Here is a 5,931-nt window from a genome sequence, read left to right as displayed (position 1 = left end):
TAACTACACACGGTTCAAAAAAAAAACCCTTGAAAAAGAACCGCGGTACAAAGAAAACCCAAGGGGGAATTAGTACACTACCTAACAAAATAAAATCTTTTTGTCTTTTTCTTTCGACTTTAATCCCTCAAGAAACCCGTCGAATGATATCCATCGTCCGAAAAAGTCGAAAATTTTAAATTTGTATGGTTTTTCTCATTTGTCTATCTCTAACGACTAAAACAACAAAACTAAATTACTAACACAGATACATACAACATACAGTTTTCCCCACCCAACACTTTAAGTTGTGGCATGTCCCCATGACACACAATTAAAAAGCATATGGTAAAGGAAACTTCCCTGAATTTTCAGTCGGGGTTTGAGTTGAAGTCGGGCTCCATTCCACGTGCCCTAACCAATGCACACATCCATGCAAACAGCTTTTTCTCAGCCTTCTTGGGGTACACCCCCACACTTTTCTTTCACTGCAGCCTTCTCTTTTGAACCCTTCACCTTCCACTCAACACTTGCAGCTGGCTTCTGCTTTATCACCCCCGTCTCTACATTCATCTCGAACGTCACAGTCTCTTCACCCACTCTAAGCATTAGTTTTCTATCATGTATATCCAATATTGCTCTACTCGGTTCTAAGAATGGTCTTCCTAAGATAAGGGAGGCCTGTTTGTTCTCATCCATCTTCACCACTACGAAATCTACAGGAAATACAAACTTATCTACCCGAACTAAGACATCTTCCACTATCCCCTCATGTATGATAGTTGTTTGGTCTGCCAGCTGCAAAGATATTGGTGCAGACCTTATCTCTCCAAGCTCATTCTCCAGTTTCCTGTAAATAGACAAAGGCATTAAATTAATTAAGGCACCCGAATCACTCAAATACTTATCAAAATTAAGAGTGCCTAACGAGCAAGGTATAGTAAAACTCCCTGAATTTCTACACTTATGTGGGAGTTTGTTTTGCAAGATTGCGCTGCAATGCTTTGTGAGCTTGACCACTGATGTTTCTTCTATCCTTCTCTTCTTTGTAAGGATTTTCTTCAAGAACTTGGCATAAGCTGGAATTTGAGAGAGAACCTCTGTGAATGGAAAATTTACATTAACATGTTTCAGCATATCCAGAAATCTCTCAAATTGCTTGTCCAGCTTCTCTCTATAAAGCTTTTGTGGAAAATGTAAAGCAGGCATGTGCTTGCTCTCTTCAGATTCATCCCTTCTTGAATTCTCTTCCTTCTTCTTTTTCTCAGTTCCCTTCTTGCCTTTATTCTTCTTTTCAACTTCATTTTTCAGTTGCTCCTCACTTTCTTTTTCAGGTACCACCTCTTTTTGGATAGGGGTGGGCTCTTTCACTACTTGTCCATTTCTCAGAGTTACAGCATTTACCGTCTCCTTGGGCTTTCTTTCTGTATCAGCTGGCAAAGTACCTGGGATCCTTTCAGACAATATAGTGATAATTTATCCCACTTATTTCTCCAAAATTCGTAGCCTGTGCCAAGTTCTTTGATAGCTGCACCATGAGCATCTAACCTCTCATCTGTCTTGACAATAAAGGACTTCATCAAATCTTCTAGCCCAGGCCGATTGGATTGTTAAGGTTGAAACTGATGCCTTTGCTGATTTGGGAAACCTGGAGCTCCTTGTCCCTAGAATCTTGAGTTGTTTTGCTGCCATGCATTTGCAGTACCCCAGGTGAACTCCATGAAAAGTCGGGGTGCTTCTGACCCATTGCATTGAAGTTATAATTTCCCACACCATTTACTTCCTCAGTTGAGGCCTGACACTCATGCGTAGGGTGTCCTCTTCCACATATATCACAAGCTGCGTTATTCTCACTTTGTATAGAAGCTAAGGTTAGCTTCCTTATCTCTTTCTCCATGGCATCAATCTGTACCTGCACAGATGTGTTAGCATCAACCTGGTGAACACCATTCGCCCGTCTTCTTTCAGCACTTTCAGAGTGCCACTGATTTGCATCTTCAGACAATTCATCGAGAATAGTGACTATCTCCTCTTGTGTCTTTTTCATACAAAGGACCTCCAGATGCATTACTCAATGTTCTACGTGAGGCCGGTGTCAACCCATCCCAAAAGTCCTGGAGTTGCATCCAGAGTTCAATTTCGCTATGTTGACACTTTCTCACTATCTCCTTAAACCTCTCCCATGCTTCAAACACAGTTTCAGTCTTGTTTTGGCAGAAGTTATGGATTTCTCTTCTAAACTTGCCCGTCTTAGCTGATGAGAAATATTTGTCAAGAAATTTTCTGATCATCTCATCCCATGTTCTAATCGAACCATTAGGCAAGCTTCGAAGCCAGTGCTTTGCATCATCTTTGAGTGTGAAGGGGAATGCCCTTAAGTAAATTGCATCTTGTGACATACCATTGTATTGAAAGGCGTTCATGATCTCCTTGAAATCCATTAGATGGTTGTTTGGATCTTCGTTTTCCTTTCCTCTGAAGACACAGTAGTTTTGAAGAGTTTGAATCAACCCTTGCTTCAACTCAAAATTATTAGTTGCAATTGGAGGTGGTCTCACATTTGATAAGCCTTGGTTGTAGACCGGTCTAGCATAATCGCCAAGTAGTCTCCCAGCACCGGAAGCTATGTTTCCGAACTGGTCTAGAACCACAGGTTGATTTTGAGCAATTCTCCGAGCCCTCTCCTATTCATAGACAATTTGTGCATCTCTCAGAGCTGTTTCCTCAGCATCCCGTGCAGATTTCTCTCATTGTTAGGCTACCTCTCTCGCGGCCAAATCTACATTATCATCATTTCCAGCCATGTTTTCTTTGGTTGAGGATTGCCCAACCTTATATATGTTCTCGGGGAGATTTATTTCCTTCCTCGACTCTCGCAGTTGTTCTCGATTTCTAGTTCGTATGGTAGCACTTCCTTCCCAGACGATCGAGTCATGCACCAATCTAACCTATAGCATGTGCACAGACAAAGAACACCAAACGTAAAAAGGGAAAAATAAATAAAAAGAAAAAAGAAAAATTCCTGAATTAGCACTACAAACTATTTCAAATACTAGAGATGTATGGATTCACAGTGGTATTAGCATTTCATAATGCTCAATCTATGGTTGATGCATCACTAGAGGTAAGTATACAATCATGTTTTCCCAGGACCAATACAAAAGGCTTTCAATGTTTGCCCAAAGTGACTTATGCCCAACTACAACATGATTTATTTTGTTTTACCATGTTGCTGTGTTGCTGTGACTACATCAAAAATACCACCTACAAGTTGATAACACAGATGGAATGCTGGGCACGTTCGAGTGCACACTTTGTAATACATAGCTTACATTTGTCATTTATTATTCTGTAATAGCTACCTATATTTTATTTTTCAAAGAATTTCCCTGTTTGATGGGAACATTTGTAAGATCGTATGCACAGGGATTAGAGTTAAACAATATTTTCGTAGTTTATTGCTTGGTTGCTATCCAACATGATCAACATTTGGCAATTATGTGATTAAAAACTAAAATTAACTAAGAATCTAGAGCTAATTGACTATGACAATCGCAACAAAAGTAAGCAAGGAAAATATCAATGGGAGAAAATAGGGGTTGATTGGATAGGTGCAAGATAATTGTCTGGGATTTAACTCTAGTTAATTCTTCTAATGTTCAAGTGAGTCTCTCGAATTCACTCAATTATAATTCAAATGCTTAGTAGAAACTCCTCTCTCGAATAAAACTCAACCTCACAATGCGAACCAATTTAAGCTCGGTGAAGATATGAAAGAGTTCATAGTGGATTGGTCTTTAGGAGAACCTCTCTCGATTATCCTCCTAACCAGGTCTAAACAATAATTTAACTAGCCTCTTTTAATTACTAAAAAGAATTAATAAATTTAACCAACAAAATAATGCAAAGATATCACAAGTATGCCTCTCTCGATTACATGAACATGTAAATATAGATGCAACAATTAAAACACCCAAAATGATTCAATGCATAAAAACTAGAGTTAATATCTATAAACAAATATCAATACACCAAATCCATCAATCCATAAAGAGAACTACTCCATAGATATGGAGTAATTCACCATAAATATAAAAAAAAAATATATAAAACGATCCAAAATCTTGTCTTGAGTGAGGATTGAATGATGAATCCCTTGTGCTTTCGCTTCTCCCCCTCCTTCTTCCTTAGCCTCCTTAGGTATTAGATGTGTCAAAAGTCCATAAAATAATATTTTTACATGTATATATACTAAGTAGGGTCGGGCCCAGATGAAAACACCTTTTCTTGTGCGAACTCGGATAATAACTCTGTAAAAATTGCACAGGCGCGCTGCATGTGGCGTCGCGCCCGCGGGGCGATTGTGGGAAACTTTAGAGAGCTTGTTCTAACAGGCTTCAGGAAAACTGGGCATCCGTGGCACACCACGCGCCGCGGCTGTTGGACTTTCTCTTAGTACTGATATTTCTTGCTTTTTAGCTATCCCGACGTGGTTCTCGACCCCCGAAGCGATCCCGACATATTCCCTTGGGCTTTTACTCAGATTGCAAAGTTCCAAATCACTTGAATTCATTTCATATCATCTAAATAGCTCGGAATCACTCCTACAAGGCATAAAACACACAATTAGTACAAAATACTAGCGATTAAAGCTCAAACTCAATTAAAGTGCAGTAAATTGGAGTGTAATAAGCAACTAAAATACAAGATTATAGCCTACCATCATATAATAAGAGATTTGAGTTAGAATCACTTATCCTATTGATAATTGGCTTAATGTATGCATATTTTGATGTATATTGCCTCACATTTTGCTCATGTCTTGAAGATTTGAGATGTATAATATAATAATTTGTGCTAAATTGTGGTATTTCTATGTGTAGGAATTATTCGGATGCAATTTGGGACGAAATGGCGCGAAATGGAGCGAAATTGGGAAGGAAAGGCAAAAACTGAAATTTGAGGGCCACAGCCAGCGTGGGGCGCTGGCTGTGGCGCAATTTACAGCAGCTAAAATATTTGAGCCCTAGGGCCAGCGCCCCATGCTGCCCTAGATGCTCAAGACGGGAAAGTGTCTTATTTCGACCGGGACTCGGTTATTTCGACCCCAAGACGCCCTCAATTCATATAAAAGCCAACCTAAACCTATTTTGAAAGGGAGAGGACGTTTTTGAGAGGAAAACACAAGCAAAGAGCCGCCGTGGAGGCCGGAATTCATAAAGTTCCATCTTTCTCCCACCAAACTTAGTAATTTTTATGTTTCTTTGTATGATTTGTTGTTTGGCTACCATGTCTATGTGAAGCTAAACTTCACGTTCTAGGGTTGTGGTTCTTTCATGACTATTGTTATTCGGATATTGATTTTGCCTTCTTGATTTATCATATTGGTTTATTTATTCAATCTTGCGCTTAATTATTTAATTGCTTGATCATCAATTGAATACTATCTATGAATCTAGAATTGAACTCGAAAGTGGGAATTCTAGATTGCATATAGGATTGAGTAGAGCAAGTTCTTGAACTCGGGCATCGAGGAACGACTTCGTGGTTAGGATAGACATATACCTAATTGCCTTGCTTGGTTGATTTACAGGAATTATAAATGCGTTCTTGTTGATTCTAACTCCATAGACATATAGGCATTAGGTTAGCTTGAATAGGCGAGCAAGAACTTGATAGATTCTTATGAGCAATATTAACCCTGTCAACCAATAAGCTAGATAAATTAGTCGGTCAATTAAATTAAAGAATACAATAGGATTGTTAGATAGCCCATAACCCTAGATTGTTTTCATTACATTGATATCATAAAAATCTGCTCTTTCTCTGTTCAAAGTTCATTATTTATATTTTTTATTTAATTAGTTTAGAATAAAATATTTTTAGGTTTAATTCTTGTTTAGATAATTAGGATAGTCTAATTTAGTTAATAGTTAATCACAAGTCCTCGTG

The 5,931-nt window shown here is 38.6% G+C and overlaps 1 non-coding gene across 1 annotated transcript; it reads left to right on the top strand.

Moving 5' to 3' along the window:
- The first annotated feature begins 2,115 nt into the window (after positions 1-2,115).
- On the top strand, positions 2,116-2,222 carry LOC117281299 (small nucleolar RNA R71). Its single transcript, XR_004511910.1, has one exon. It is a non-coding gene; the product is annotated as a small nucleolar RNA R71 (small nucleolar RNA).
- Positions 2,223-5,931: the final 3,709 nt, after the last annotated feature.

Source organism: Nicotiana tomentosiformis, chromosome 5, assembly GCF_000390325.3.
Source record: "Nicotiana tomentosiformis chromosome 5, ASM39032v3, whole genome shotgun sequence".
Lineage (NCBI taxonomy): Eukaryota > Viridiplantae > Streptophyta > Magnoliopsida > Solanales > Solanaceae > Nicotiana > Nicotiana tomentosiformis.
Note: the sequence above shows the minus strand (reverse complement) of the source record. Positions and strands in the feature narration are given on the sequence as shown.